Source organism: Heptranchias perlo, chromosome 10 (assembly GCF_035084215.1).
Source record: "Heptranchias perlo isolate sHepPer1 chromosome 10, sHepPer1.hap1, whole genome shotgun sequence".
Lineage (NCBI taxonomy): Eukaryota > Metazoa > Chordata > Chondrichthyes > Hexanchiformes > Hexanchidae > Heptranchias > Heptranchias perlo.
The window spans coordinates 82342760-82365676 of NC_090334.1; the positions used below are offsets into that span (position 1 = coordinate 82342760).

The 22917-nt window shown below is 51.2% G+C and overlaps 1 long non-coding RNA gene across 1 annotated transcript; it reads right to left on the reverse strand.

The window, feature by feature from the left end:
- Positions 1–651: 651 nt before the first annotated feature.
- Positions 652–22534, reverse strand: LOC137326732 (uncharacterized). The gene is made up of 3 exons (XR_010964262.1): positions 21123–22534; positions 12101–12268; positions 652–1807 (listed from the first exon to the last, which is right to left on the reverse strand). It is a non-coding gene; the product is annotated as an uncharacterized lncRNA (long non-coding RNA).
- Between the last annotated feature and the right edge of the window lie 383 nt (positions 22535–22917).

Genomic DNA, 22917 nt, shown 5'->3' on the forward strand with positions numbered 1-22917 from the left:
TGCTTGAAGAGGGGTAAATTCAAATCTAATCTGCGGAAACAATATTTCAGTGAGCGAGTGGTCAATCTATGGAACAGGCTCCCTAGAGAGACGGTGGAAGCAGATAGTGTCGATTCATTCAAATACAAATTAGATAGATTTCTTTCAGAAAGTAACATTTTGGGATCCAGTATCTCAGTAATCTGAGATGTGACATGTGGAGAGTGTAACAATGCTCGGGAGCAACAGGTGACTTTGGACCTGTGGTTCCCAGAGCTCTCCCCCACTGGGGGGTTTTCCTCACCTCATGTCTGTGTCTGTTGTAGACTAATTGATCGAGATTGATTGCTGTGATTAGTCAACAACTCCATCATCATTGTATCATGTGATTACTGGGATGGGAGAAGGGGAACTAGATGGACCTTGGACTTCTCTCGTCTAACAATCCCTACGTTCCTGTGCTTCATGCTACACATGAAGGGAACAGGACTGAAGGCTGAAGGTGAGCAATTCAGGCAGCAGGTGGACTCGTTTACGGTCTAGCTTGTTGGGGTTTCACTGCAATTCCTGCACCAGAGGTGTCCAACCTATGAGCCCTGTTATGAAGTCTTTAAAGTCTATGGGGACTCACCTTCCTGGAGCCCAGTCCAGAAACAGAGCAATTGGTTCAGCTTGTGGGGGAATGAATAATTTTATACAGCAACAACTTGCATTTATACAGTGCATTTAACATTGTAAAACGTCCCAAGGCGCTCCACGAGAACGTAATCAAACAAAAATTGACCCCGAGCCACATAAGGAGATATTTGGACAGGTGGCCAAAAATTTGGCCAAAGAGGTAGGTTTTAAGGAGGAGAGAGAGGTAGAGAGGTTTAGGGAGGAAATTCCAGAGCTTAGGGCCTAGGCAGCTGAAGGCACAGGGTTGTAGGGCTAGAGGAGGTTACAGAGACAGGGAGGGGCGAGGCCATGGAGGGATTTGAAAATAAGGATGAGAATTTTAAAATTGAGGCGTTCTCAGACCGGGGGCCGATGTAGGTCAGTGAGCACAGGGGGTGATGGGTGAACGGGACTTGGTGTGAGTTAGGATACGGGCAGCAGTAAGGGTAATTTTCATACTTGAGTTTTGAAGATTAAGGGGTGATCTAATTGAGGTGTTTAAGATGATTAAAGGATTTGATCGGGTAGATGGAGAGAAACTATTTCCTCTGATGGGGGGAGTCCAGAACAAAGGGGCATAACCTTAAAATTAGAGCCGGGCCGTTCGGGGTGATGTCAGGAAGCACTTCTTCACACAAAGGGGAGTGGGAATCTGGAACTCTCTCCCCCAAAAAGCTGTTGAGGCTGGGGGTCAATTGAAAATTTCAAAACTGAGATAGTTGGATTTTTGTTAGGTAAGGGTATTAAGGGTTACAGAACCAAGGTGGGTAGATGGAGTTAAGATACAGATCAGCCGATTGAATGCCGGAACAGGCTCGAGGGGCTGAATGGCCTCCTCCTGTTTCTATGTTCCTAAACCATAATGTAGAGACGGTTGAAGTTGAGGCTGCTTTGCTGGGTTTGGTCTCGGGCCTCGGCAAGTTCAGGACCAGTAATTTCCGCGGGAGTTCTCCTCACGATGGAAACGGAATCTCGCCAGGGTTACCGCAAAGGTTTCAGTGGGGGATCGAGGAATCCACCAGGGTACTTTCCACACCAAGGTGTTCAGCAGTGGATTGGAACATCTCCACCAGATGCTGTTAGTTAACACTGTAAAAACATCTGGCCCGTGTGAAGTGTTGGCAATCGTAAACGAGAGAGCAAACTACAAACTCGTCATGGATTTGATGACCTATGTAAGAAAAAGTGAATGATGCAATTATTTTATGTCACTGCTTTTACTGAACACCGACCGGGGCCCTCATCTGTGACCGCTCCGATTTCTCGTCTGCATTATTCTGGAACATTCACACCACCAGCCGGGACCGCACTGCCCCCTGCTGGTCCAGCTGGTGAGTGCACTGCCCCCTGCTGGTCCAGCTGGTGAGTGCACTGCCCCCTGCTGGTCCAGTTGGTGAGTGCACTGCCCCTTGCTGGTCCAGTTGGTGAGTGCACTGCCCCCTGCTGGTCCAGTTGGTGAGTGCACTGCCCCCTGCTGGTCCAGCTGGTGAGTGCACTGCCCCCTGCTGGTCCAGTTGGTGAGTGCACTGCCCCTTGCTGGTCCAGTTGGTGAATGCACTGCCCCCTGCTGGTCCAGTTGGTGAGTGCACTGCCTCCTGCTGGTCCAGTTGGTGAGTGCACTGCCCCCTGCTGGTCCAGTTGGTGAGTGCACTGCCCCCTGCTGGTCCAGTTGGTGAGTGCACTGCCTCTTGGTGGTCCAGCTGGTGAGTGCACTGCCCCCTGCTGGTCCAGTTGGTGAATGCACTGCCCCCTGCTGGTCCAGTTGGTGAATGCACTGCCTCCTGCTGGTCCAGTTGGTGAATGCACTGCCCCCTGCTGGTCCAGTTGGTGAGTACACTGCCCCCTGCTGGTCCAGTTGGTGAATGCACTGCCCCCTGCTGGTCCAGCTGGTGAGTGCACTGCCCCCTGCTGGTGAGTGCACTGCCCCCTGCTGGTCCAGCTGGTGAATGCACTGCCCTCTGCTGGTCCAGTTGGTGAGTGCACTGCCCCCTGCTGGTCCAGTTGGTGAGTGCACTGCCCCCTGGTGGCTCAGCTGGTGAATGCACTGCCCCCTGCTGGTCCAGTTGGTGAATGCACTGCCCCCTGCTGGTCCAGATGGTGAGTACAATGCCTCCTGCTGGTCCAGTTGGTGAATGCACTGCCTCCTGCTGGTCCAGCTGCTGAGTGCACTGCCTCTTGCTGGTCCAGTTGGTGACTGCACTGCCTCCTGCTGGTCCAGTTGGTGAATGCACTGCCCCCTGCTGGTCCAGTTGGTGAATGCACTGCCTCCTGCTGGTCCAGTTGGTGAATGCACTGCCCCCTGCTGGTCCAGTTGGTGAGTGCACTGCCTCCTGCTGGTCCAGTTGGTGAATGCACTGCCCCCTGCTGGTCCAGTTGGTGAATGCACTGCCCCCTGCTGGTCCAGCTGGTGAGTGCACTGCCCCCTGCTGGTCCAGTTGGTGAGTGCACTGCCCCCTGCTGGTCCAGTTGGTGAGAGCACTGCCCCCTGCTGGTCCAGTTGGTGAGTGCACTACCTCCTGCTGGTCCAGTTGGTGAGTGCACTGCCTCCTGCTGGTCCAGTTGGTGAGTGCACTGCCTCCTGCTGGTCCAGTTGGTGAGTGCACTGCCCCCTGCTGGTCCAGTTGGTGAGTGCACTGCCTCCTGCTGGTCCAGTTGGTGAGTGCACTGCCTCCTGCTGGTCCAGTTGGTGAGTGCACTGCCCCCTGCTGGTCCAGTTGGTGAGTGCACTGCCTCCTGCTGGTCCAGTTGGTGAGTACACTGCCCCCTGCTGGTCCAGTTGGTGAGTACACTGCCCCCTGCTGGTCCAGTTGGTGAGTACACTGCCCCCTGCTGGTCCAGTTGGTGAGTACACTGCCCCCTGCTGGTCCAGTTGGTGAGTACACTGCCCCCTGCTGGTCCAGTAGGGAGTTGGACTCAAGTCTCCAACAAGTTAGATTTGAAGATGGTGCAATGAGTCTCTACTTCAACACAGTGAGGAGGGAAAGTGTGTAGAACAGGGGATTTAAAGCTTAGAAAGAACAAGAGAGGAATGTTCAGAGAAGCACTGACCATCGTAATATTGATAAAATAGATCTCAGGATGTGTCGCTGGTAAGGCAGCATTTGTTGCCCATCCCTGGTTACCCTGAGGGCGTCAAGTCAACCACACGGTATAGGACTGGAGTCACGTGTGGGCCAGACCAGGTAAGGACGGCAAGTGAAGGGCATCAGTGAACCAGTCGGGTTTTCCCGACAGTCCGACAGCTTCATGGTCACTCTATCTGCTGCCAGCTCACAAGCCACCAAATTTTTACAGAATTCAATCTCCCAATCTTCCATGGTAGGACTTGAACGCATGACCTCTGGGTTAGAGGTTAAGTCCCAGAACCACTAGGCTACCTACCCATACCAAACTGTAACAGGTAATGCGATTCCAACACAAATCGTAGCAAGCCAGTGCCAGGGACACTATCTGTTCAGTGATCAGCTGGCCGCTCCGTGCATGACTTGCAATGAAAGGGATCCTTGTGCCTTCACTCCCTCACCAGCAGGATGATGATCACAGGCAGATGTGACTGGTGATAAACAGTGCAAGCATCTCTCAGCCTCTGGGGCACCAGCCCAGCAGTCACCCTCTTTCTTTTGAAGTGACCCAGGGTTTTGAGAAGGGGGTAGAAGGGAGGTCTACCGGCCGTGGCCAAAAAGCTGATGTCCTATCCTGGACGGAGGCCCCAGGGCCAGTGACCAATCCCACCTGCGAGCTCTGGAATTCCCTCCCTAAACCTCTCTACCTCGCCCTCTTCCTTTAAGATGCTCTTGAAACCTACCTCTTTGACCAAGCTTTTAGTCACCTAGTGTTTCCTTCTTTGGCTCAGTGTCAATCTTAGTCGGATAATCGGGCCTGTGAAGTGCCTTGGGAGGTCATACTACATTAAAGGCGCTATATAAATGCAAGTTATTGTACTCTGTATCAAACCATGTCTAAGATGGAAACTTTTCATGCAACACAATGAAAAGAAGCAAATGATTCTGTTGCTCGTCAAACCCAATTCCATCAGGTTTCTGGACATTTCAGCATATTTGATGATATGGAGGGGGGGGGGGTGGGGGTCACCGGGTTTGTGAAGGAAGACGTGGTTTTGCGTGTGAGTAACACGAACCAGCCTCCAGGCATCCTACACCCTGAGAGCAGGCTGGAGCAGGTTTCCACACAAAACCAGGAGATGGATGGAGGGAGGGTTTCGATGTCACTGCCCCTCCCTGAACCCAGACTACACTGAGCTGTAACATCGAAGGACCTCGGGACTGGCTGAGAGCATCGCTAACAGCCTGTATTCGGACCCTGGGGGGGGGGGGGGGGGGTTAAACATTACAACAATGACTACACTTCAAAAATACTTCATTGGCTGCGAAGGTTTGGGGGGGGTTCCTGAGGTCGCGAAAGGTGCTGTAGAAAAGCAAGTTCTTTCTCACTTTCTTTTAAATGGGATTGTAAAGAATGCTTCCAGCTAAAGAAGGGCTGTGTCCAGAAGGCATCAGTGACCTGGAAGACTTCACGTTCTTATCTTACATCTCACTGGCGAGTTGAGGTTTTTGCAGGATAATCTAGGACATGGATGCCTTGTTAATAAACACAGGTCACCACTGATCGAGAGCATTAGCTGGAGCTCCCCCTCCTGATCGCTGTCCAGTGACCCCCCCCCCCCCCCACCCCCGCCAGCTGGAAAGTGAGTGCGTGCGAACATCGGGCGAGGAGAGCATCGGGCTTGGTTGCGATGCCCTCCACAGTCGAATAGGCTACCGGCGCTCACTGTCCAGGCTCACCAATGAAGGGTGGCCATTGGGGGCGAGTTAACAGGAGGGCAGCAAGTGGAACCGGACCCTGGCGAGAGTCAGCTCCTTTGGGAAGGCAGAAAAGACCCATCCCCTCCCAAACAAACAAAGTTCACACCATCTGCCTCTTCTCCCCACACAGGGGAATAAAAAAAAATTTGTCTTAATTTGAAAAAAACACTTCAAAGAATATGATGGAACCATTCTTTACAATCCTATTTAATTTCAACCCTGTTGGAACAGGTTATTTTAAATGAAACTTTGATTTATTATAAACATGAAACTGGGTGAATGTCACAGAAGGGATGAATCCCGACCTGCCAGAAACTTTGGTTAAAACTAGCGTCAGAGAGAGAAAAAAAAAGTGGATCCGGCCGCTGGACTGGGTGAGCGAATACCGAGCCCCCAGCGTGGGACTGAGCCACACAGACAACCAGGGCCACTCGCTCACTTCTCAGCCTGTGCTCAAATAGCTCATATCTGATACAGGATAACAATTGGCACCAGTACCCCGAGGTTGGGAGGTGGGGGTGCGGGGGGAGGGGGACAAAAAGGGTTCCTGCTCCTGATCTGTATCGTGTGCTTCGAGGGACTTGACTAGGATTTCCAACCCATTCGTAATCAAATACCCCAAACCCCCACCGTCCCCAACAGGGGCAGGGTTCCAAGGGGTTATACCCCACTCCCACCGCCCCCCCCCCCGATAGGAGCAGGGTTCCAAGGGGTTATACCCCACTCCCCCCGATAGGGGTAGGGTTCTCAGGGGTTATACCCCACTCCCACCCCCCCCCCCCCGATAGGGGCGGGGTTCTCAGGGGTTATGCCTCACTCCCACTCCCCCCGATTGGGGCAGGGTTCCCAGGGGTTATACCCCACTCCCACCCGATAGGGGCAGGGTTCCCAGGGGTTATACCCCACTCCCACCCCCCCCGATAGGGACAGGGTTCCCAGGGGATATATCCCACCCCCCCCCCCCCCCCCGATAGGGGCAGGGTGCCCAGGGGTTATACCCCACTCCCACCCCCCCCCCCCCCCCCAATTGGGGCAGGGTTCCCATGGGATATATCCCACCGCCCCCCCCCGATAGGGGCAGGGTGCCCAGGGGTTATACCCCACTCCCACCCTCCCGATAGAGGCAGGGTTCCAAGGGGTTATACCCCACTCCCCCCCCCCCCCAATAGGGGCAGGGTTCCCGGGGGTTATACCCCACTCCCACCCCCCCGATAGGGGCAGGGTTCCAAGGGGTTATACCCCACTCCCCCCCCCCCGATAGGGGCAGGGTTCCCGGGGGTTATACCCCACTTCCCCCCCCCGATAGGGGCAGGGTTCCCGGGGGTTATACCCCACTTCTCCCCGATAGGGGCAGGGTTCCCGGGGGTTATACCTCACTTCCCCCCCGATAGGGGCAGGGTTCCCAGGGGTTATACCCCACTTCCCCCCGATAGGGGCAGGGTTCCCGGGGGATATCCCCCCCCAGATAGAGGCAGAGTTCCCGGTGGTATACCCCCCCTTTACCACTCCCCCCATTAGGGGCAGGGTTCCCGGGGGATAGTCACCCCCTCCCCCCCCCGATAGGGTCAGGGTTCCCGGGGGATATCCCCCCCAGATAGGGGCAGAGTTCCCAGATGTAGTCCCCCCATTCGCCACCCCCCCCCATTAGGGGCAGGGCTCCCAGGGGATATTCCCCCCACTCCCCCCCCGATAGGGACAGGGTTCCCCGCACCCCAATACTGACTGTCAGGGTTCACAGGTGGTGAATCGGGTGCTGCGCTGGAGGGCGAGCCAATAACCCAGAGCCGGACCCCAGCGAGAGTCAGTTCTCCGAGGGTGAGGGGGCGCAGCAATAAACAACAGGGTCCAAATCCTCCGACTAGCCTCCTGCAGGCATCCAGAGGGAGTTAAAGGATCCGGTCTCCAAGGGGATTCGTGCGTATTATGGGGTAACTGAGATGAGAATAGAGCCTGCAACTATGAGGGGGGAACGAAGGGAGGGAGGGAGAAAGAATTTGCATGTATACAGTGCCTTTCATGACCTCAGGACGTCCCAAAGGGGTTTATAGCCAATTAAACACTTTTGAGATGTAGTCTCTGTTGTAATGGAGGAAGTACGGCAGCCAATTTGCGCACAGCAAGATCCCACAAACAGCAATGTGTTAAGAACATAAGAAATAGGAGCAGGAGTAGGCCAATCGGCCCTTCGAGCCTGCTCCGCCATTCAATAAGATCATGGCTGATCTGATCCTAACCTCAAATCTAAATTCATGTCCAATTTCCTGCCCGCTCCCCGTAACCCCTAATACCCTTTACTTCTAGGAAACTGTCTATTTCTGCTTTGAATTTATTCAATGATGTAGCTTCCACAGCTTCCTGGGGCAGCAAATTCCACAGACCCACTACCCTCTGAGTGAAGAAGTTTCCCCTCATCTCAGTTTTGAAAGAGCAGCCCCTTATTCTAAGATTATGCCCCCTAGTTCTAGTTTCACCCATCCTTGGGAACATCCTTACCGCATCCGCCCGATCAAGCCCCTTCACAATCTTATATGTTTCAATAAGATCGCCTCTCATTCCTCTGAACTCCAATGAGTAGAGTCCCAATCTACTCAACCTCTCCTCATATGTCCGCCCCCTCATCCCCGGGATTAACCGAGTGAACCTCCTTTGTACTGCCTCGAGAGCAGATAATCTGTTTTAGGTGTTGTTTGAGGGATAAACATTGGTGAGGACACCTGGGAGAAATCCCCCTGCTCTTCTTCGAAATAGCGGCCACAGGATCTTTTACGTCCACCTGAGGTCGCAGGCTGGGCCTTGGTTTAACGTCTCAACTGGAGGACGGCACCTCTGACAGTGCAGCACTCCCTCAGTACTGCAGTGCCGGCCGTGGATTTGGTCATCATCACATTGCAGTTTGTGGGATCCTGCTGCGCGCAAATTGCCTGCCACCTTTCCTACATTACAACAGTGACTACACTTAGAACTTAATTGGCTGTAAAGCACTTTGGGGCATCCTGATGTCGGGAAAGGCGCAAAAGAATGTAAGTCTTTCTTTCTATTGAAGTATCAGCCTGGATTCTATGCTCAAAGTTTCTGGAATGGGGCTTCGAACTCACAACCTGCTGACTCACAGGCGAGAGTGCTGTCCACTGAACCACAGCTGACACTTTGTAAATATTGAGATATCAGGGGGAGGGGGAGGACACAGTCACATAGCTAGTGCACACTGTCTGGGCTTGAACATGGACACATGGTGAAGGTGTTGGAAGGTGGAGGGTTGCATGGGGGATTATACCCCATCAGAGACCAGCACCTTGAGCAAGGGTGGACAGAAAACTAGACAGAGGGCAATAAATGATGCACATAATTACACAGAATGTGCAGCACAGAAACAGGCCATTCGGTCCAACTGGTCTATCCCGGTGTTTATGCTCCACACGAGCCTCCTCCCTCCCTACTTCATCTCACCCTATCAGCATATCCTTCTATTCCTTTCTCCCTCATGTGTTTATTGAGCTTCCCCTTAAATGGATCTACACTATTCGCCTCAACTACTCCTTGTGGTAGTGAGTTCCACATTCTCACCACTCTCTGGGTAAAGAAGTTTCTCCTGAATTCCCTATTGGATTTATTAGTGACTATCTTATTTATGGCCCCTAGTTCTGGTCTCCCCCTCAAGTGGAAACATCTTCTCTACATCTACCTTATCAAACCCTATCACCATAGTGACTTACTTATTCATGGGTTGTAACTGGAGCTGGAAGGTTAGTCAATATTTATGGGGTGACAAATCAGGCTGTGTTTTGCAAGTAGTGACGCTATAGCCAGCTGCCAGAAAAGGCACAGTTCACACCACTGGTGATCAGACAATGACGAGGGATGTGCCTTTAAACTCTCTACGTATTGAAAATTTAATTGATGGTAGACTCTGGTTACAGAACAGGGCCCGACAGGTCTGAAACATGAAAGCTCTCATCTACATCTTGTTCCCTTTCTTGCTTTCACTTAACCCTATCACAAGCCCTGGCCCAGGTTTGACCAAACTTCACTCTACAGGCTATCAGCTAAGATCCCTTGATGCATCGCTGGCACAGATTGTGTCCCGACTCCTTCCCCAGATACTCCCCATCTCTCCTGAAAAAACATTGACTCCCCATTGGGTTGCCCTCTGTCAACTCGAACAAGTGACTATCCGCCATGCGTCAATGGCAACAGGCTATTTGACTATGGACAGCATCACGCCTGAGCTCGACCCAGTTCCGACCTGATCCCTACATACATGCGCAGTCCTTCAGGGGGTCACTGGATAGCGATCAGGAGAGGGACTCCCAGTTGATTGTGGCCCCTTCCTAATCCAAGGGCAACGAAGCTGACTGTAGGAACATAGGAACAGGAGGAGGCCATTCAGCCCCTCGAGCCTGCTCTGCCATTCAATTAGATCACGGCTGATCTGTACCTCAAACCCATTTAATTGCCTTAGCTCCATACCCCTTGATACTCTTACCCAACAAAAATCTATCCATCTCAGTATTGAAAGTTTCAATTGACCCCCAGAATCCACAGCCTTATGGGGGAGAGAGTTCCAGATTTCCACTCCCCTTTGTGTGAAGAAGTACTTGCTGGCATCACCTCTGAACGGCCTAGCTTTAATTTTAAGGTTATGTCGCCTTGTTCTGGACTCCCCCACCAGAGGAAATAGTTTCTCTCTAACTACCCAATCAAATCCTTTTAACATTTTAAACACTTTGATTAGATCACCTCTCAATCTCCTAAACTCAAGGGAATACAAGACAAGTTTATGCGACCTGTCCTCATAATTTAACTCTTTTAGCCCGGGTATCATTCTGGTCAATCTGCGCTGTATCCCCTCCAAGGCCAATATATCCTTCCTGAGGTGCGGTGCCCAGGATGGAACAACTGCCGGCTAAGTTTTATACTATTAAAAATCTCTTGGAGGTTCTGCACCTCCTGACCACAGCCCTGACTTCCTGTTGACATGGTTTCTGGTCAATATTTTCCATTGTAGATTGCTATGTCAACATTTCCTATTCAAATTGATTACACAAATTGGGGTTGTATTCTCTAGAGTTTCGAAGGTTAAGGGGTGATCTGATCAAAGTTTATAAGATATTAAGGGGAACAGATAGGGTGGATAGAGAGAAACTATTTCCACTGGTTGGGGATTTTAGGAGTAGGGGGCACAGTCTAAAAATTAGAGCCAGACCTTTCAGGAGCAAGATTAGAAAACATTTCTACACACAAAGGGTTGTAGAAGTTTGGAACTCTCTTCCGCAAATGGCAATTGATACTAGCACAATTGCTAAATTTAAATTTAAATGTGAGATAGATAGCTTTTCGGCAACCAAAGGTATTAAGGGATATGGGCCAAAGGCAGGTATATGGAGCTAGATCACAGATCAGCCATGATCTTATCAAATGGTGGAGCAGGCACGAGGGGCTGAATGGCCTACTCCTGTTCCTATATTCCTATAAATTTGCTATCTCAACTGTCACGATGTAGTTATCGGGTCTGGCTACTGGATGGGTTTGTGGAGCGAGCTTCAGAAATCTCTCTCTCAACGCAGTAAACTGTGGATAAAAAAAGTTATATTCACCAACTGATCTTGGGCACTGTCACCGGCTATATATCTATCTATATACACAAATGCTGGCTATTGCACTGAGAATTCAGATAAACGGGTTATATCGGCTGATTGACAATCACATGACATTGGATGCCTCCCCATTATATTCAATATGTCACATAATGTTATGCTCCAGGCACAGTATTTGGGGTTGGGAAACTCTGGGTTTGTCTATATCCCGTTAAAGGGAATGGATCAAGAAGAGTTGGCCAAGGACCCGCATTCAAAGAAACAGAGAACTGGGGTTAGTAGCTGATCAATAATTAAAGGGAGTGTGAAGAGGCTACAGGGACAGCAACTAGGGTCTTAGGTTGTATTGGTAGGGCCACTGAGCGCAGAACAGCACGGTACTTGGACTATATAAGACTCTGGTATAACTGCACTTGGAGAACGGTGTCCAGTTTTAATTCTTACACATGGTGAAGGATATTGAGGATCTGGAGAGTTTGCAGAGATGAACGGGGACATGCAGCTCAGTAATGAGAGTAGGCTGAGAGAGCTGGGAGGGAATCAATCGGGATGGCAGGATTCGAAGGCGTGGTGGTGTAGCGGGTTCTGTTACTGGACTAATAATCCAGAGAACGTGAGTTCAAATCCCACTGTGGGTACTTTGAGAATTTGAATTCAGTTTTTAAAAAAATCTGGGATCAGTAAAAGTGACCATGAATCTGTCGGATTGTCGTAAAAACCCAATTGGTTCACTAATGTCCTTTAGGGAAGGAAACCTGCCGTCCTTACCCGGTCTGGGCCTATACGTGACTCCAGTCCCCACACCAACGTGGTTGACTCCTACCTTCCCTCTGAAGTAGGGCCAATCATTTGTATCAAATTTACGATGAAGAAAAAATGCAGTGGTTCAAGAAGGAGGCCCATCACCGCCATCTCAGGGCAACTAGGGATGGGCAATAAATGCCAGCCGTGCCCACATCTGGAGAATGAATGAAAAATAACAAAAAAATCTGCAGATGTAAGGGTTTGATGAGACATCAGGAAGTACCTTCTTTTCATAGTCATTACCTGTGAAGAAAGGCTGGGCAACATGTGGCGAGTGTGGAGTTGCCACACTCTTTGGAAAGGATCTTGACAAGTTCCTGAGAGGAGAAGAGGTTGCCAGAAACAGGGGTTAAATTGCTAGCTGGTTGAGTCACGAGTAACTGATGATCTCCAGGAGCCTTGCCGGATTGCCTTTAGGGGGTTGGAGAGGAATTCATCAGAGTTTTTCCTGAATTGATCATAACTTATTTCCCCTCTGTTTCTTGCCTCTTCCAGGAGACAGCGTTGCTAAGTGACACGAGGTTACTCAATCCGCAGGATTTGGTGGGGGGGTGGGGGGGGGGGCTAGTAGAAGAGTTTGATGGGCCCAACGGTCTTCTCTAAACCTGCCTCCCTTTTCCCACATTTGTGCATGTCTCAGGCTGAACAGCGACCAAAAGCTTAGTCAAAGAAGGTGTTTATCTAAGCGGGGGGTCTTAAAGGAGGAGAGGTTAAGAGAAGGAATTCCAGAGCATGAGGGGCCACCAATGGTGGGGCGAGGGAAGGGAGGGAGGAGTTGTAGGGCCTCAAGGACCTGACACCGGGTGACTTCATGAACAAGGGTGCAGTTGCACGGACTGCGCCCATCTGTCCTGATCGAACACGCTTAGGGGGATGGTGCGACCGGAAGTTATCACCCTCGTGCACCCCACCACCACCAACCTTGCCCACGTTCATATTCTTCACGAGAACCTGGGCAGCGGCAGGCCATTCAACCACAGGGAGCATCACATCCAAGCCCTGGTCCAGCAGGAGGCACTGGATAGCAAACAGGAGGGGGAACACTGGCTGGTTTTTCTTTGCCCTCCTCCCGTCCCCAATCCGGGGGGGGGGGGGGGGGTTGCTGAACCAACTGCAGCTCGCAAATGGCCACCCTGTTACACTCAAAGTAGGTCTCTCTGAGGGGGCAAGTGCTGAATGTTCCTGTACAATGCACAGTGGCAGTGTCAAAGAATGCGCTACTCTGCATGTGTAAGGAAGAAAAAATTTGCATTTCTATAGCGCCTTTCACGACCTCAGGACATCCCAAGGTGCTTTTCAGCCAATGAAGGCCTTTTTGAAGTGCAGTCACTGTGGTAATGTAGGAAAGGCGACCGCAATTTGCACACAGCAAGATCCCACAAACAGCAATGAGATAAATGACCAAATAAAGTTTTTTTAAAGTGATGTTGGTTGAGGGATAAATATTGTCCAGGACAATATAGGCCAGGTGTAGGTGAACATCTCCTCCTTATTGATCCTGCAACACTTTCTGAAATTACTTCCTGCAAGTTTCTGAACACTGACTTATTTCAAGAGTGAAACCAGACAATGGCACGTCAACAAGGGATATCTTCATTCACAAATCGGTCCGAAGGGAACTCGAAACACAAGTGTTGGCTGATACCAACTGACCGGGCAGCTGTAATCGTGCAATCAGAAGGGTGTGTTCAACAATATAGACCCAGCAATGATTGCTCCTCGCTTCAGTGATCTCCGCTATGACACTGGGTTTGTATTACAATGTGCATCAACCAGTGTCTGACAGCAATTTTGATAAATGCCTCTCCTTTCATCAGCAGAGCAAGATAATAACACGCATATCACTTTTCAATATTAGTTGTGGCACAGTGGAGGGGGCTGTTTACAATGTCTGTGATATTGTCTGTGTTCACAGCTGAGTGCTCCTAGGCAGTCAGTCACACAGTGACAGGGCCGCACTGTCGAGGGGTCAGTCAGTCAGAGTGACAGGGCCGCACTGTCGAGGGGTCAGTCAGTCAGAGTGACAGGGCCGCACTGACAAGGGGTCAGTCAGTCAGAGTGACAGGGCCGCACTGTCGAGGGGTCAGTCAGTCACAGAGTGACAGGGCCGCACTGTCGAGGGGTCAGTCAGTCACACAGTGACAGGGCCGCACTGACGAGGGGTCAGTCAGTCACACAGTGACAGGGCCGCACTGTCGAGGGGTCAGTCAGTCACACGGTGACAGGGCCGCACTGACGAGGGGTCAGTCAGTCACACAGTGACAGGGCCGCACTGACGAGGGGTCAGTCAGTCACACAGCGACAGGGCCGCACTGTCGAGGGGTCAGTCAGTCAGAGTGACAGGGCCGCACTGTCGAGGGGTCAGTCAGTCAGAGTGACAGGGCCGCACTGTCGAGGGGTCAGTCAGTCAGAGTGACAGGGCCGCACTGTCGAGGGGTCAGTCAGTCAGTCACACAGTGACAGGGCCGCACTGTCGAGGGGTCAGTCAGTCAGAGTGACAGGGCCACACTGTCGAGGGGTCAGTCAGTCACAGAGTGACAGGGCCGCACTGTCGAGGGGTCAGTCAGTCACACAGTGACAGGGCCGCACTGTCGAGGGGTCAGTCAGTCACACAGTGACAGGGCCGCACTGTCGAGGGGTCAGTCAGTCACACAGTGACAGGGCCGCACTGTCGAGGGGTCAGTCAGTCAGAGTGACAGGGCCGCACTGTCGAGGGGTCAGTCAGTCACACAGTGACAGGGCCGCACTGACGAGGGGTCAGTCAGTCACACAGCGACAGGGCCGCACTGTCGAGGGGTCAGTCAGTCAGAGTGACAGGGCCGCACTGTCGAGGGGTCAGTCAGTCAGAGTGACAGGGCCGCACTGTCGAGGGGTCAGTCAGTCAGAGTGACAGGGCCGCACTGTCGAGGGGTCAGTCAGTCAGTCACACAGTGACAGGGCCGCACTGTCGAGGGGTCAGTCAGTCAGAGTGACAGGGCCGCACTGTCGAGGGGTCAGTCAGTCAGAGTGACAGGGCCGCACTGTCGAGGGGTCAGTCAGTCACACAGTGACAGGGCCGCACTGTCGAGGGGTCAGTCAGTCACACAGTGACAGGGCCGCACTGTCGAGGGGTCAGTCAGTCACACAGTGACAGGGCCGCACTGTCGAGGGGTCAGTCAGTCAGAGTGACAGGGCCGCACTGTCGAGGGGTCAGTCAGTCACACAGTGACAGGGCCGCACTGTCGAGGGGTCAGTCAGTCAGAGTGACAGGGCCGCACTGTCGAGGGGTCAGTCAGTCAGAGTGACAGGGCCGCACTGTCGAGGGGTCAGTCAGTCACAGAGTGACAGGGCCGCACTGTCGAGGGGTCAGTCAGTCACAGAGTGACAGGGCCGCACTGTCGAGGGGTCAGTCAGTCACAGAGTGACAGGGCCGCACTGTCGAGGGGTCAGTCAGTCACAGAGTGACAGGGCCGCACTGTCGAGGGGTCAGTCAGTCACAGAGTGACAGGGCCGCACTGTCGAGGGGTCAGTCAGTCAGAGTGACAGGGCCGCACTGTCGAGGGGTCAGTCAGTCACACAGTGACAGGGCCGCACTGTCGAGGGGTCAGTCAGTCACACAGTGACAGGGCCGCACTGTCGAGGGGTCAGTCAGTCACACAGTGACAGGGCCGCACTGTCGAGGGGTCAGTCAGTCACACAGTGACAGGGCCGCACTGTCGAGGGGTCAGTCAGTCACACAGTGACAGGGCCGCACTGTCGAGGGGTCAGTCAGTCAGAGTGACAGGGCCGCACTGTCGAGGGGTCAGTCAGTCACACAGTGACAGGGCCGCACTGTCGAGGGGTCAGTCAGTCAGAGTGACAGGGCCGCACTGTCGAGGGGTCAGTCAGTCAGAGTGACAGGGCCGCACTGTCGAGGGGTCAGTCAGTCACAGAGTGACAGGGCCGCACTGTCGAGGGGTCAGTCAGTCACAGAGTGACAGGGCCGCACTGTCGAGGGGTCAGTCAGTCACAGAGTGACAGGGCCGCACTGTCGAGGGGTCAGTCAGTCACAGAGTGACAGGGCCGCACTGTCGAGGGGTCAGTCAGTCACAGAGTGACAGGGCCGCACTGTCGAGGGGTCAGTCAGTCAGAGTGACAGGGCCGCACTGTCGAGGGGTCAGTCAGTCACACAGTGACAGGGCCGCACTGTCGAGGGGTCAGTCAGTCACAGAGTGACAGGGCCGCACTGTCGAGGGGTCAGTCAGTCACAGAGTGACAGGGCCGCACTGTCGAGGGGTCAGTCAGTCACAGAGTGACAGGGCCGCACTGTCGAGGGGTCAGTCAGTCAGAGTGACAGGGCCGCACTGTCGAGGGGTCAGTCAGTCACAGAGTGACAGGGCCGCACTGACGAGGGGTCAGTCAGTCACAGAGTGGCAGGGCCGCACTGTCGAGGGGTCAGTCAGTCACACGGTGACAGGGCCGCACTGACGAGGGGTCAGTCAGTCACAGAGTGACAGGGCCGCACTGACGAGGGGTCAGTCAGTCAGAGTGACAGGGCCGCACTGTCGAGGGGTCAGTCAGTCACAGAGTGGCAGGGTCTCACTTCTCACTGACGAGTGATCAGTCAGTCAGTCACACGGTGACAGGGCCGCACTGTCGAGGGGTCAGTCAGTCACAGAGTGACAGGGCCGCACTGACGAGGGGTCAGTCAGTCAGAGTGACAGGGCCGCACTGTCGAGGGGTCAGTCAGTCACAGAGTGGCAGGGTCTCACTTCTCACTGACGAGGGGTCAGTCAGTCAGAGTGACAGGGCCGCACTGTCGAGGGGTCAGTCAGTCACAGAGTGGCAGGGTCTCACTTCTCACTGACGAGTGATCAGTCAGTCAGTCACACGGTGACAGGGCTGCACTGACATCTGTTAACCTTACCAGTGGCTCTATGCCCTGCAGCTGTGAGTGGTGAATCACATGATGTAATACATTTTGTTGAAACAAGGAATAGTCACTGGTGACGATACCAGTGTATCAACTACCGCCTGAGAGTGAGTGATTGGTTGGGTTGATACACACAACTCATACACACTCATTGTCTGAAACTGGCATCTGATTAGAAGCAGTCTGGAACTTGGCTGAGATTTTGAACTCAAACCTCCCCCCAGGATGACCGGGACTATTCCTGTCTGTTGACCCATTGTTTATTTGGTGAGACAGGTTTATAGAGTCTCTGAGTGGGTCTGTTAGGTCCAAGGGCCAGCATTCATTCCTCATCCTACACCACCAAAATCAGATTATCTCATTTTCTCTTTATCACAAAATGATACAGCACAGAAGGAGGCCATTTGGCCCATCGTGCCTATGTCAGCTCTTTGAAAGAGCTATCCAATTAGTCCCACTCCTCTGCTCTTTCCTTTTAGCCCTCCAAACTTTTCCTTTTCAAGTATTTCATAATAACATAGCAGTATACAGCACAGAAGGAGGCCATTCAGCCCATCATAACTGTGCCGGCTCTTTGAAAGAGCTGTCCAATTAGTCCCATTCCCCTGCTCTTTCCCCATAGCCCTGTAAATTCTTTCCCTTCAAGTATTTATCCAATTCCATTTTGAAAGTTATTATTGAATCTGCTTCCACCGCCCTTTCAGGCAGTGCTTCCAGATCATAACAACTCGCTGCGTAAAAAAATGCTTCCTCATCTCTCCTCTGGTTCTTTTGCCCATCACCTTAAATCTGTGTCCTCTGGTTACCGACCCTTCTGCCACTGAAGACAGTTTCTTCTTATTTACTCTCAAAATCCTACATGATTTTGAACACCTCTATCAGATCTCCCCATAACCTTCTCTGCTCTAAGGAGAACAACCCCAGCTTCTCCAGTCTCTCCACATCACTGAAGTCTCTCATCCCTGGTACCATTCTAAATCTTTTCTGCACCCTCTCTAAGGCATTACCATCCTTCCCAAAGTGTGATGCCCAGAATTGAATACAATACTCCAGCTGAGGCCTAACCAGTGTTTTATAAAGGTTTAGCATAACTTCCTTGCTTTTGTACTCTATGCCTCTACCAATAAAGCCCAGAATCCCATATGTTTTTTTTAACAGCCTTCTCAACTTGTCCCGCCACCTTCAAAGATTTGTGTACATACACCCCCAGATCTTTCTGTTTCTGCACCGCCTTTTAAAATTTTACCATTTAGTTTATATTACCTCTCCTCATTCTTCCTACCAAAATGTATCACTTCATATTTCTCTGCGTTAAATTTCATCTGCCATGTGTCTACCCTGTATACTCAAGTCCAGGTCAAATATTAATGGTGGCAGCCTGGAAGGGTGAAAGAGGCAGAAACCCTTATTGCATTTAAAAGTTGCTTAGACGTGCACTTGAAGTGCCGCCACCTACAAGGCTACGGACCAAAAGCTGTAAAGTGGGATTAGGCTGGGTGGCTCTTTTTTGGGCGGCACAGACACGATGGGCCGAATGGCCTCCTTCTGTGCCGTAAATTTCTATGATTCTATGATATCAAAAAAAGAGCAGTGATCCAAATACCGACCTCTGGGGAACAACACTGTATACCTCCCTCCAGTCTGAAAAACCATTCACCACTACATAAAATTCTCATCCTTGTTGTCAAATCCCCCCATGGCCCTCGCCCCTCCCTATCTCTGTAACCTCCTCCAGCCCTACAACCCTCCGAGATCTCTGCGCTCCTCCGATTCTGGCCTCTTGTGCAACCCCGATTTTAATCGCTCCACCATTGGCGGCCGTGCCTTCAGCTGCCTCGGCCCTAAGCTCTGGAATTCCCTCCCTAAACCTCTCCGTCTTTCTACCTCTCTCTCCTCCTTTAAGACGCTCCTTAAAACCTACCTAATATCGCCTATGGTGGCTCTGTGTCAAATTTTGTTTGATAATCGCTCCTGTGAAGCACCTTGGGACATTTTACTACGTTAAAGGTGCTATATAAATGCAAGTTGTTGTTGTTGTTGTTGCTACTCTCTACTTTCTGTCCCTTAGCCAATTTTGTATCCACGTTGTCACTGTCCCTTCAATCCCATGGGCTTTAATTTTGCTAACAAATCTATTATGTGGTACTTTATCAAATGCCTTTTGAAAGTCCATATACACATCAACCGCACTACCCTTATCAACCCTCTCCGTTACTTCATCAAAGAACTCAATCAAGTTAGTCAAACATGATTTTCCTTTAACAAATCTGTGCTTTCATTTATTAGCCCACACTTTTCCAAGTGACAATTAATTTTGTCCCGGATTATCGTCTCTAAAAGTTTTCCCACCACCCCGTTAGGCTGACTGGCCTGTAATTACCGGGTTTATCCCTCTCCCCTTTTTTGAACAGGGTGTAACATTTGCAATCCTCCAGTCCTCTGGCACCGTCCCCGTATCTAAGGAGGATTGGAAGATTGTGGCCAGAGCCTCTGCAATTTCTATCCTTACTTCCCTCAGTAATCTAGGATGCATCCCATCTGGACCGGGTGACTTTTCTACTTTGAGTACTGCCAATCTTTTAAGTACCTCCTCTTTATCTATTTTTATCCTATCCAATATCGCTACTACCTCCTCCTTTACTGTGACATTGGCAGCATCTTCTCTAGTCTTAGCCACTAAGCTATTCTCATACTCTCTCTTTGCCCCTCTTATTCCCTTTTTTAGATCTCCTCTGTACTTTCTGTATTCAGCCTGATTCTCTACTGTATTATGAACCTTACATTGGTCATAAGCCTCCTTTTTCTGGTTCATTTTAATCTCTATATCTTTATCCAATTCTCTTCTAAAAGTTACTATTGAATCTGCTTCCACCACCCTTTCAGGCAGCACATTCCAGATCATAACCACTCACTGTGTAAAATTTTTATTCTTCATGTCACCTCTGGTTATTTTGCCAATTATCTTAAAATTTATGGGATCTCACTGTGTGCAAAATGGGCTGCAGTGTTTGCCTACACAACAGTAAGTGCACGTCAAAAGTAATCTATTGGCGGCTTTCTGACATCCTGAGGATGTGCTGATGAGCTACAAGCTCTTCGTTTCTTTCCACGGGATCTCTCTCATCCACCAGATGGATGGGGCCTCGGTTTAATGGACACACCTGAAGGCGGTGCTGCCCCAGGAGTGCGTGCTCGAGCCCTGGAAGAAACAAGCTGATATTTACTAGCAGTTTCATCTCAGAAGCCCCAGTGTCGATGCCGAGTGCAGACCGGGAGGGAAATCTGCAGGATGAGTCACTGGAGGAGTCTCTGGCATATCTCCTAGTGCCCAGTGAGAGAAGCAATGTCAGGCCCCAGGGAGCCAATTGCCTACTTTCCTTCTGAACTGTGGATATCCTCGTAACATAGCCTGTCACCGCCCCTGCCTCAGCTCATCTGCTGCTGAAACCCTCATCAATGCCTTTATTACCTCCAGACTCGACTATTCCAATACTCTCCTGGCCGGCCTCCCATCCTCCACCCTCCATAAACTTGAGCTCATCCAAAACTCTGCTGCCCGTATCCTAACTCGCACCAAGTCCCGTTCTCCCATCAGCCCTGTGCTCACTGACCCACATTGGCTCTCGGTCCAGCAGCACCGTGATTTTAAAACTCTCATCCTCGTATTCAAATCCCTCCGTGGCCTCGCCCTTCCCTATCTCTGTAACCTCCTCCAGCCCGACAACCCTCTGAGATCTCTGCACTCCTCCAATTCCGGCCTCTTGCGCATCCCTGATTTTAATCACTGCACCATTGGCGGCCGTGCCTTCAGCTGCCTAGGCCCTAAGCTCTGGAATTCCCTCCCTAAACCTCTCCGCCTCTCTCTCCTCCTTTAAGACGCTCCTTGAAAACTACCTCTTTGACCAAGCATTTAGTGACCTGTCCGTGTATCTCCTATGGTGGCTCGGTGTCAAATTTTGTTTGATAATCGCTCCTGTGAAGCTCCTTGGGACGTTTTACTACGTTAAAGGCACTATATAAATGCAAGGTGTTGTTGTTGAACTGTGGAGGCAGCTTACATCAGGAGGCAAAGCAAGTGCTTGGGATTAAAAAAAAAACACCTCAAATTATCAAATCACTTCTTCTATAGGAGTCCCTCCTTCTCTGCACGACACACCGATTCTGACTTGAGAGGGCTCATGTGACTGTTACCAGGCCCCCAGGGCATGTGGCCGGTGTCAACATGCACCCATGATTCATTCCCAACAACTCACCCACGCCCTCCCCCTTCCTAGTCCCAATTCGGTCCTCTTGCCATCCCAGAAAGTCGCTGTGCAGAGGGGTCCAGTTATCAGAAAGGGACGAGCAGTGCAGATTCCAGAGGCTTTCACTTACCCAATGCAGATAAGGAAACCAATTGCCAAGAGGTCAGGGAGCGGGAGGTTCTGTTAACCGGTCTTACACAATCCACCTGTGCGATACCAGCTGTGGATAAGGCTTGCTCTTTATCGGAAATAACACAGTGTGAAACGGCCACTTGCCCCTGGTACAAGCGAGACGTAACCTGTAGTACCTGAGGGGCTCCCAGCGAGTGAGGCAGGTCACCAGATAAACTGTGCCCTGAAGCCAAGGTCATGTTACGAAGAAGGCCCGCTTGTAATAGTCCCTGTTCTTTCTCCTGTGACCTGGGGCTTAAGCCAACACCTCAGTGACAGAAGGGGCCAAAACTCACCCCACATTGTGGGGTGACAAATGCTGTAAGAAAGAAAAACTTGTATTTATATAGCACCTTTCACAGCCTCAGGATGTCCCAAAGCGCTTTACAGCCAATGAAGTACCTTTTGAGGTGTAGTCACTTTTGTAATGTGGAAACACAATAAATAAAACAGGAAAGGTGGCTCAACTGTGGCATACAAAAGAAATTAGGGATAGTATTAGATCCAAAGAGGAGACATATAAAATTGCCAGAAAAAGTGGCAAGCCTGAGGATTGGGAGCAGTTCAGAATTTAGCAAAGGAGGACAAAGAGATTGATTAAGAGGGGAAAAATAGAGTATGAGAGTAAACTAGCAGGGAACATAAAAACTGTCTATAAAAGCTTCTATAAATATGTCAAGAGAAAAAGATTAGTGAAGACAAATGTAGGACCCTTACAGTCAGAAATGGGGGAAATTATAATGGGGAACAAAGAAATGGCAGAACAATTAAACACGTACTTTGGTTCTGTCTTCACAAAGGAGGACACAAATAACCTCCCAGAAATGTTAGGGAACCAAGGTAGGCCTCAGACCAGTGTCGACAGCGGCAGAGGAGGAGCCTTTCCTTCTCTCTCCCACAGAGCGGTCGGCAGCGGGGAAGGAGGAGCGGACCTGGCACCAGGGGTAGCTCTGCTGCACAGGCTGGGAGGAAAAAGAGTGGAAGAGCTATAGTGGTAGGGGATTCTATCGTAAGGGGAACAGACAGGCGTTTCTGTGGCCGTAAACGTGACTCCAGGATGGTTTGTTGCCTCCCTGGTGCCAGGGTCATGGATGTCACTGAGCGGCTACAGGGCATTCTCAAGGGGGAGGGTGAGCAGGCAGAGGTCGTGGTCCACATTGGGACCAACGACACAGGTAGGAAGGGAGATGAGGTCCTGCATCAAGAATTTAGGGAGCTAGGTAGCAGATTAAAGAGCAGGACCTCAAAGGTTGTAATCTCTGGATTACTCCCAGTGCCACGGGCTAGTGAGTATAGAAATAGGAGGATAGAACAGATGAATGCGTGGCTAAAGAGTTGGTGCAGGAGGGAGGGTTTCAGTTTCCTGGATCACTGGGCCTGCTTCTGGGGAAGGTGGGACTTGTACAAGTCGGACGGGTTGCACCTGAACCAGAGCGGGACAAATATCCTTGCGGGGAGGTTTGCTAGCACTGTTGGGGGGGGTTTAAACTAACTTGGCAGGGGGATGGGATACAGAGTGGAGCTACAATAGGGGGTGATGTGCAGCCAAATATAGAGAAAAAAACAAGTCAGCTTGGAAGACAGGGCAAATATGTGAGGGCAAGGCTGGATGGCATCTATTTTAATGCAAGGAGTCTTGCGAATAAGGTGGATGAACTGAAGGTGTTGATAAACACATGGGAGTATGATATTGTTGCTGTCACAGAGACATGGTTGAGGGAGGGGCAAGACTGGCAGCTCAATATTCCGGGGTA